The 10,795-nt window shown below is 46.5% G+C and overlaps 2 non-coding genes across 2 annotated transcripts; one reads left to right on the top strand and one right to left on the bottom strand.

Annotated features, from left to right (window-relative positions):
- Positions 1-7,461: 7,461 nt before the first annotated feature.
- Positions 7,462-7,534, bottom strand: TRNAR-CCU (transfer RNA arginine (anticodon CCU)). The gene has a single exon. It is a non-coding gene; the product is annotated as a tRNA-Arg (tRNA).
- Positions 7,535-8,185: 651 nt separating this feature from the next.
- TRNAW-CCA (transfer RNA tryptophan (anticodon CCA)) lies at positions 8,186-8,257 on the top strand. Its single transcript has one exon. It is a non-coding gene; the product is annotated as a tRNA-Trp (tRNA).
- The last annotated feature ends 2,538 nt before the right edge of the window (positions 8,258-10,795 follow it).

Here is a 10,795-nt window from a genome sequence, read left to right on the forward strand (position 1 = left end):
CTGATAAATCCGGATCAGGCTGGGTTTATTCCAAAGCGAAGCACACAAGACAACATCAGATGAGGCTTGGAAATCCTTGACCTAGCCAGGAGGGGATAGTCTTGCCTTGGGAGTACTCACACTGGATGCTACTAAAGCATTCGACAGAGTGCACTGGCCCTACCTTTGTGATGTTCTGCTTGCTTTTGGATTTGGCCCGTTGGCTAACTACCATTGACCTTTTACTCGAATAAGGGTTAATTGCCCCTGTCCCTATCGCTCATGGAACTAAGCAGGGTTGTCCACTGTCTCCTTTGATTTTTGCTCTTGTAATGGAGCCATTTGCGCAAAGGATCAGAGACAACTCGGAGATCACAGGGACTGAGGTAGCTTGGGTGCAACACAAAATGCCTCTTTATGCCGATGATGTCCTGCTCATGTTAACTAATATACCAACCTCCCTTGAGGCTGTCATGTCTGAATTAAGATGATTTGAACTGGCTTCTCTGTCAATTACTAGAAATCTTTGCCATAAGTGTGCAATTGCCCAAGCAAGTCATTGCCGCTGCGAGATCCACCTGTCGAATTCTGTGGGCATCTGACACTATTGAGTACCTGGGGGTGAGGATTCCTGTTTCCCCGCAGGATGTATATTGGGTCAACTTCCCAGGGTTGCTTAAGGATCTTGCCGAAGATCTTAAACGTTGGAGTAAGCAGGAAATATCACTGATGGGACGAATCGCTGCAGTAAAAATGAATCTTTTACCCAGATTCTTGTATCTTTGTCAAGCCTTGCTAGTTAAGATACCCAATCTTGAAGTACGTATGCTGCAGCGTAGCGTCCTACAATTTATCTGGGTGGGCAAAAAGCCTAGAGTTCCAAAAGCTGAGGTTTTAAGCGATGCCCGGAGGGGAGCAATGGCGGCTCTGGGCCTCCTCAGGTATTATGTGGCTGCTCGGGTTACGCACATTTTGGCTTGGAGGTCCCCTCCCAGATAGGTAGCTCTTGAGAAAGCCAACTCCTCCTGCCGGTTATCTTTCTTACCCTTTATCGACAATACTAAACTCCCCGATCTGACACACACTTGAGCTCGACAAAAATCTTGCTGTATTACTGGCACGTGGCTTTTATGAAGAAGTGGGTGAATCGGGTTTCAGACCGTGCTCTCCAGTCTTTGGTAATGCAGAATTCTCCCCAGGATTCTTAGGGAATAGTTTTTCAAATTGGCAAATTGGGGGTCTGCATAGCTTGCATCAGCTGTACCAGGAGGGCTCTCCTCTCTCGTGTCCGAATGCAAGGCTCAATTCTCACTAACCGAAGGCGAACGATTTAGATATGATCATATTTGGCACTGGATTTCACAACTGTGAGGAGCCAGGTGACCTGCGAAGGTGAGAGTATTGGAATGTACCCAACAGTATGGCATAGATGGGGGTAGAATCTCATGCTTTTATAAACTTTTGGGAGGCAACTTACTAACCGTCAGATCCTCCTACATTGCCATTTGGAAAGCGGATGTGGGACCTCCTGTCGAGGATTTATGGGAAGAGATCTGGGCTAGAAACCACGCCTCCTCTAGATGTGTAACCAATAGAGAATGTATGCATAAACTTTACTACAGATGGTACCGGCCTCTGCTAACTTTACATAAAATGAATGCTGCTTTGAATTCGGCTTGCTGGAGGGGGTGCGGCCTTGGGAAGCTACTTTCATATGTGGTGGTCCTGTCATGTGATCCACACTTTTTGGGTTGCTGTACTGTCTCACATTAAGGAGAGAACTGCAGTGGACTTACCCCTGGCTCCACTCGTTGGCCTATCGCGGTGCTCAGTGGAAGATGTGTACCCTAAATCGGGTTGCAGAGCACAATCGGCGACACACCAATTTTTAGCAACTAAAATATAAATAGCACGATCGTGGAAGGCTCTTATGGGGCCAGTATTGGCACAATGGTGGATGGAGGTATGGGACATCTTGGTCGACGAAAAAGTTACAGCATGTGTAAAACAATGCGCTGCCTTGGTATCTAAATTTCTGGCTCCCATTTGTTGACTATTACCAGAATTTTCCCTCCCTAACTTTTAAACCGTCTCTACTTTCAAACTATTCCTTGATGTGATGTCCTTGGTGTGGTACTTTTTTTTATTTTAACAAGGTTATGCATTTTCGCATTAGCGCCTCGGTGGTGGGATGGCTTGTTGGACCCGGGAATGTTGTGCATTATGCATTCAGCCATATTTTACTGTATATGTATGTCTCGCATCCTTGTTTGAATAAAAGGTTTGGGGAAAAAGTTATAGAATTTTGCTTTTATACTTAACAGATACTTCATTGTTCTGATATTGTGAAATGTGTAGGCTTAATTGAGCTGCAACAAGAATGCTGTGTGACTTGACTAGTTTATATTTGTGTATGATTTTGTATTATCTGGGGAGATGGTTTGTATTTATGGCCTGTATTGTTTGTCTAATTGTGCATAGGAGACTTTTAAATATTCATGTTCGTGTGCAAGGTTTGTTGGAAACCAAAGCACAAATGGAAAAATAAATAAAAAAGAATGCTAATCCATGCACTGGGAGAAATTGTTAACCCTGAGGTGCAGGCCCGTTTCTGTTCCGCTACACTGGAACAGAAGTCAGAGGCTTCCTCCGACCACTTTAGCGCCACTTGGGGGGGGGGCATAAGCACAACAATTAAAACACTTCAGGTCCCCCTGCAGCTAAAACCAGCTCCTCCCATCACAATGCAGGCAGGAAACTGCTAATGGTGGGCCATTAGTCACTGAATGGTTTCGTGCTGACATTGTGTTGGGAGGGGAGGTAGTGTGGAGCGTGGGCGTGCACTGTAGGCAGCTTTGCCTCTCCCAAAATAATAGTTTAAAGCGGCGCTATTTCTTTCATGCTGCTTCTTTGTTCATTTATTTATTCATGCAATGTTTGTCGGATACCTGTATCCGACAAACATTGCATAAATAAATAGGTACCCGACAAACATTGCATGAATAAATAAATAATCCGGTTCCATGTCTCCTTATAACAAGTCAACAGTCAAACTTTACTGTATCAAAGCATACACTTGATTCCCATTGAAAGAATTTTAAAGTGATTGTTTATTGTGTTCGGGTGTCTCCTTGTCATTGCCCTTTTGGCTTAGGTTGCCTCCAAACCCCCTTCAGCATCTTGTGTTCTTTGATGGTTGCATATACTGCATCCTGTGCCATATTCATGTTCTCTTGGTGTGCCCAGTCCTCATTATCTGCAGCCTAAGTGGGACTAGAGCATACAATTGTCTTGGGCACCAATGAAAAAGTGGCCCACTGTTGCAAATGGCAATTCATTCCTTGTGTAACGGACTGTTTGACTTTGGGTAGGAGTCCCTTAATGGTGTAGTTTGGGAGTGGGGTGGGGTGTGATGCAGTGGGGCTGGGGCGCGGGGTGCGATGGGGCTGGGGTGCGGTGGGGCTGGGGCGTGGGGTGCGGTGGGGCTGGGGCGCGGGGTGCGGTGGGGATGGCGCATTGGGTACGGTGGGGCTGGGGTGCGGGATGGGATGTGGGGGGGGTGTATTCCTAGTGTTTCGCTCTGGGCACCAAATGGATTAGAAACTGCCCTGCTGAAGTGCGTTATAATGGTTTTCAAACAGGCAACATAACTGTGGAAACCATGATGACATTCTCCGTGATAAAGAGAGTGGAATTAACATGCAAGGAGGATTCATGACAAGTGGGAGTATGGCATCCATCCTGCCACAAGACTGCAGCCTACCTTGTGTTCACTTATTTACAGGCACGCCTGATGCAGACAGGTGTGAAACCATTGTTCGCTAAACACTCCTTTTGCTTGGTATAATATTTCTTTACATTAATGTTTTGGCTATAGAACAGTGATAAAACACACAAGTTATGAAATAGTTAAGTTGACATTCATCACACAATGTTGTCCATGCACGAAGCCCCCAAAACAGACCACCTTGTGTTAAGCATTTCCATAAAACATTCAGGTGCTTCGTTTCAGCAATATGGTGATTAGCCCTCTCTTAATATGGCATTCTTCCGTGTTAATGTGTCTACGTCCATGGGGGGGTAAACAATGTTACATTGGTGTCATGAAACAGAAAAGTCAAAATGTTTTTCATTTATGTGATTTTTATTATTTTTTGATCCCAGCAATTAAACCACTGTACAGGGCTTTTGTAATCCTCGGTGGCAGGGGCGTTGCTAGGGGGGGGGGGGGGCTAAGGGGGCTATAGCCCCTGGTCTTTTGGTTGTAGCCCCGGATAGAATCGCAGGAGCTACAGCCAAAAGACTAGCTAGCCCCCAGTCCCAAAAGTTCCGACATCAGCTTAGCCCCGGGTCTTTTCCAGACCTAGCAACTCCCCTGCTCGGTAGCCTTTCAAATACTGTGCTTTCATTGTGTTGGTGCAGAAGGGTCCCTCATTTGTTCCTGCTCAGGCCCGTGTGTGCCTCGAGCTCCTGTATTCCCACCACAGCCCCGCAGTGTAGAGCTCGGTTCTACTCCATGCGACTTAATTTCTTCAAACCCCCTCTTTCCCAGTCTCCCCTTCCTCTCTCCACGGCCGCTCAGTGTTGCCAGGTCAGAAGGAAAAAATAAGCTGAATGTTCCTTTAAAACAAGCCCAAAACAAGCTGACTCCCAACCAAATAAGCTGCAAAAACAAGCGCACCTCTAAAATAAGGTGGAAAGGTCTCAGAAGTTGAAAAATAACTATAACGCAAAGAATACATACAGAGAGCTCAAACATATGTTAACAAAAAGCATTTATTAAAATTGTTATTTTCTAACATTTGGTGTCTATTTTAATTTGTTGTATGTGTGCGACTTATTAAAGCAACATTATTGGCTTTTTGGATCCTTGGCTGCTCTGGTGCTTGATTCGTCGCTCACCTCTGGTCCTTGGCTCCATTGCAGGTACCTGCCAAGTAGCCCCATGTACTTCATGACACTGAGCCAGTCCAGGCATTTCCTATTAAATGCTAGGACTGGTATTTTATTTCTTCCCATTATAAGTATGGGCCTACAAGGACCAGTATGCAAAGGGAAAATCCAGGACTAGCTCATGGCGACAAGCGTGACATGGCCCCCCCACTGTCGTCCTTCTGGTATTGGGAAACCTGGTTGATTGCTGTCATCTGGTCCTTGGTTCATATAGTCCATCACCCCTCTGGTCATTGGCTCCCTCATGACTTACTCCTCTAGTAAATCACTAGCCCACCCATTGACTGTTCATTGCCATGCTAATCCCCAACCCCAGGGCTTTAAGTGGGCCGGGGCCTGCCGGGGCTGGGCCCCGGCAGGCTCTGAAATTTCGTTTTGAGGCGGGGCCCTGCCGGGGCCCAGTAATCTCCTCTGGCAGCCCCGGCCACTACACGAAAAGGCATTTTTTTCTACAGCCTGAAGCGCTCGCTCGTTTGCGAGAGCTTCAGGCTACAGAAAAAAATGCCTTTCAGCCATAATGGTGGCACCGCACCTGCGAGGCATCCCTTTAATCAAGAGATTCCCGTCGGCCGGCGCCACCATTATGGAAAAAACGTGAGGCCGGTGAAAGCAGAGGCCTTGCTTTCTAAATACTGGAGCTGCCGCGCATTCGCGGGAGTTTCAGTATTTAGGAAAAAGGCCTCTGCTTCCAGTGGCCTCACGTTTTCAGCCTTAATGGTGGTGCTGCCCCTCCCCAGCTGGCGAGGGGCAGCACCACCATTAAGGCTGAATAGGCAGGCGCTGTCCCCTGCCAGGCAAGCCTACACAAAATAAATGCAGAGATCAGCACCCTCTCCCCATAGGGGAGAGGGTGCTAATCTATACGAAAGGCTGCCTGGCAGGGGTGGCAGTAGCCCATTGAGCCCGGGCTCGTTAAGGGGGCGTGGCCTAACGGGCCATCAAGACCCCCGCTGTTAGGCCACACCCCCTCGATGAGCCCCGGCTCGATTTGTAGTGCCACTTAAGGCACTGCCCAACCCTGTTCTTGCCCCTCCCCGCCCAAAACACCTTCTCATGGGAACTCTTTGTGCTCTCTTTAATCAAGCCTTAACATTAAACTTTGCACTCAATGCTGAATGAATTTGAACTGTAAATGCTACTGGTGTAATAGAAATGTCTTAACCTGGTCTGCGTTCAGCCAATCAAGTTAAAAGCACTGTGTGTGTCCTTCAGTTAGTCATGTTAAAAGTTTTTGGCTTTTGCAAACTTATCAGGCATTTGCCAGGCACTGCCATTAGATGCCCTGGTACTTGCACCATTTTGCACCTGGTGCCGTTCATACAACTAAAGATAGCAGAGCCTACCAAGGGCCTTTCCCATGCCTACACAAAACCCTAAACTATTGTCATTGTCTATGCTTGTTTCCATCATGACTAAACTACATGTTGCTGTAAATACCCTGTGTTTACCTCTTGGCTAGGTAATGCGTCTTCAAAGGGTCTCTCATATTGAAAGAGCCCATCAATGCAAAAGAAAGGAGTACTTGCAGGTTCACATCAGGAAGGCAATCAGCCCGAGCCTCACAGCGTGTGCATAACAGCTTAAGGCAAGACGGCTTGTTCGCCTTTCATATTCATTTTTTTTTTGTAAATGGGGCCAAGTCAGACAGACTGGCAAACAAGCGGAACAATAAGCACACAATTAAGGAAAAACGCGGACAAAAACCGCGACAAGCAACCTGCTAATATTATAAGCGACTTTGGGCAAAAACAAGCCCAAAGTCACTTATAATATAATAAGCGGACATGGCAACACTGCGGCCACTAAAAAAGAATAAAATATGAGAACTGCTTAAATGATGGACACGGGCACTCAAGGACAGGGGTGGAGCTACGCAGATCACTGGCCAATCCCAGGAACAGAAATGTAGGAGGGCGGGCTATGACATTAGCTTTTCATTTTGGGCTGCATGTATGGCTGTAGCCATCAAGTGGGCGTGACTCCGAAGATTGCCGAACACTGCCTCCCACAAGCTACCTTGGGAGGCAGGATAGCATACAACACCGGCCCTTCCCTTTTGCCCCCTCCCCAATCCCCTGACATAGGCTCCTGCCTCGTTTCGGCAGCCATTTCCCTGGCTCTGCTTCTATTTGGCCCTAAGAGCCATGTCAGACGCCCTGGCTCGGCCCTTCCAATTAATTCCCTGTCTCTCCCAGGTCTAGAATGGAAATAAATATAGCTGGAGGCTAACCGTCAGCTGTATTTGTTGCCAACCATCATGTTGAAATGGGCCACCACACATCTTCAGCCAGGCCTGCCGTTCACTGGTACCTTCCTTTTGTTTACCACTTCGTTTTACCAGTTCACCCAAACACAGCGCAACTCTTCGCTTCCCACTCCCGCTGCTTATATTGTGTGCCACGTACACTGCTGCTACGTATGCCTTTAAACGACATGTATGTACACTTGCAGAAGTACGAACACTGAAGACGAGTAAGCCTTTCTCCCAGTACAAAAATCACCGAAAAAAAAATTCAAAAAGTGAACATCCACCCCAGATGGGACTCGAACCCACAATCCCTGGCTTAGGAGGCCAGTGCCTTATCCATTAGGCCACTGGGGCTTGTTAAAGAAACATGTAAATTCTCTCGTTTTATCGCTACATAGGCTAAGCATTGCTTGTGTTGACTTCCTGTTGGTATATTCTCTGATATTCGAAACCCTCAACTTCATTGAGTTCTTCTAAAAATACGTACATGCTTTTGCGGCCAATCAGTGCCGAAGTCATCGTCCTGTCTTCACAATGACCTCGTCATATCTCCACCTCCTTCTCCCATCATGCACCTGGCAAAGACGCCAGGTGTTATGGAATATTCGATACCCCATACATTTCTAGTCTCCCCTGGTCTTAGGCTGACTTGGTAGCTGCAGGCTGAGCGTCACTAGAATGAAAAGTGAAACCCAATGCAATATTGTAATATCCTGGATGGAATACGGTATTTCCTCCACGTCCCTCTTCCTCGCCTCAGTGCATATGTGGCGAGGCCGAGCTGTCGCCTCCCCACACAGGACCCTTTTATTTCTTCTTTTTTTGACTCTACTGGCTATATCACCTCTCCCACCTCAGATCATCATAAAAAGTCCAGCCTATAAATCCTTCTTTGTCAGCATGTGGCTGATATGGAGGAACCAGTATTAAAGGTAACGAGTTGATAATACTTTTGTATAAAAAAGACTCTTTCAACACTGTTTCGTGCAGCCTTTCTGGAAGGTAGACCTCGTGGCGCAACGGTAGCGCGTCTGACTCCAGATCAGAAGGTTGCGTGTTCAAATCACGTCGGGGTCAAGTTGCTTTTCATTTTTAGATGAGTTAGTTTTTTTGTTATTATGCGCAAAGTCTAAGGCATAGTGCTGAAGTGTGTTTTTGTTTTTTCAATCATCAACTCTAACACTTGCCTGCGAGTAATAATTCAAGGATTTAAAAACCACCCTAGCTCCAGCAAGCAAAGCGTTGTGCATTATCCGGCTTCCGCCGAGGTAGAGTTCACTGCCCCCCAGCGGGCAGCAGGCGTTAATGCAGGATGTCTTTTTACTGGCAAGTCTCAGTCCGGCCATTAGAACAGGGACAGCCAATATGAAGGGCCGGACGGTGTTGCCAGACGACGTGTCTATAACTGGTACAGGTCAGACCAGGTATGGATTCACAGCGAGGCTAAAGATTTCTGAGCCTACTCTCAAAACGGTAATTCTGGCGGCCGAACCGAACAATATTTAAAAACTAGAGACTGCTCCGCCTCTCACAGCAAAATGATCAAAACAGAAAGCAGTTGCCCATGCGCATCATGTCTTCGTTTAGCAAACCTTCGTACAACAAGAAGCGTTGGTGGTATAGTGGTGAGCATAGCTGCCTTCCAAGCAGTTGACCCGGGTTCGATTCCCGGCCAACGCAGCATTCATTTTGTTTTTCCCCTGCTTTGCTTATAACAAAGAGGTGGATTAAAAGGCCGCTGTAGCAGTGCTTTTTCTGTATATGCGTTCCTAATACGGTGGTCAGGCAATGCTCAATGTTAAAATAAAAACAAGCATTGGCAACGCCATTAGTTTCGACGTTAACTGTTGTTCTTTGCATTATGCATTTGTAGGCACCAGTGTGCACAGAGGAGAGTGCAAAGTTTTAAAGGAGGATGTGATAACGGGTGCAGGTGTGCAATAGAATGAGATGGGGTATAGAGCAACGGAGGAAGGTATTAACTGACCATTGATGGTTGCAGGTTCACAATGGTGCAAGCACCTTGGCATCTAATAGCAGTGCCTGCCAAATCCCAAATACTTATACACAAGCCAAAACTGCTAGCTTTGTCAATGCTTGTTTTAACAGGACTTCAGTGAAGGACATACATAGTGCTTATAAAAATTGAGCGGCAGAAGGCAGAACTGTGTAAGACATTACATTACACCACTAACGCATTTATAGCACAAATTAAGTCATTAACTCTCAGAAGATTATTTGGAAAAACAACGGGCAGTCACTTCCAGCACAAAGTTAATGGTAAAACCTGACAAAGGAAGCAAAAAGAGATCCCAGGAGGATGCGTTTTGAGCAGGCATGGGCAAGAAGTGGGTGGGAATGGGCCTAGGGATTAGCATGGCCATGGGTAGTCAATGGGTGGGTAAATAACCAAACATCACCTACAAGCTTTGTGCCCCTCCTCAATGCCATTTACCCCTAGCTGTACTCTAATGCAATATTTTTCACTTATAGGTGGCGCCACCAAATAACCTCTGCATGACCTAAATACTAACAAAATAATTAAACACTATGCGCTTTACCACCCATAACACATGTGGCTTGGGAATAAGTTGTACAGAGCCATCATATATGCAAATGGTGCCAGAGGATTGGTGTCTGAGCTAGGGATATGAGGTCTGACCGATGGGAGTGGTGTCTGAGCTGCAACGTGGTGTCTGGGTTAGAAGAGGGTCATCTGACCTAGGGGGGTGGTGCAATGTTGTGTCTGAGCACAGGGAAGTGGTGTCTGTGCTAGGAAACAGTGGGCATGGCTAGGAAATGGATGACAGCGGTGCAGAGTACGGTGAGAGAATACACACTCAAGCGTTGCGCACAAAGCTGGCCAGTGGGGCCAGGAATTAGCTACTGAGAGCCCTGCTGCGCCTTAAAAGACTTCAAACAGGCGTTCATGTGTAGGTGTGCTTCTTATTGCTTATATGCTGTATTTGTGAGGGGGTATTTTCTTCTCTACATGTGTGGGTGCAAAAGAACATGTCATTTATCACAAGAGAGCCACTTGTACTGTAGCACAAGCTAGTCACATGGTGCAAATATAATGCCAATACATGCTATGGGTAGATAACAAGACAGAGGAACTCGCAAACGTATATTATAACAATGGCGTGGCAAATATTTACAGTAGCATGTACATGGGCATATTATGGTAATATCTGGCGGACAGTGTACTGGGGCACATTATAGGACTAACTACCCATATGATACAAGTACAGATATGTTGGGAGTACCCAGGCATATGACTTCAATAACTGGTGTTTGGTAAGAATACCTGGACAAATTATGACAATATATGGCATATTGTGTGGGCATTTAAAGTGTCTGTCTGGTTCTTCTGGGTCCTTTCAAATGTATCACTCATTAAAGGCTAGCATGCAGAGGGATTGCAGGCACACACGTACATACAAGCAGGCACAAGCCTGCAATAACGACAGGAGCCTCCAGCAACTTAAACCTTCTTTATTCCTTTTCCCATGTCGAACTGCCGCTTCCCGGGCTCCTTACTGCGCATGCGCGAACATTGCGCATGCTGTTTGGCCCATATGACGGAGCTCTGAGGCTCGGTTAACCATGTCCTTA

Source organism: Ambystoma mexicanum, chromosome 1p (genome assembly GCF_040938575.1).
Source record: "Ambystoma mexicanum isolate Mex_15411 chromosome 1p, UKY_AmexF1_1, whole genome shotgun sequence".
In the NCBI taxonomy this organism is placed as follows: Eukaryota; Metazoa; Chordata; class Amphibia; order Caudata; family Ambystomatidae; genus Ambystoma; species Ambystoma mexicanum.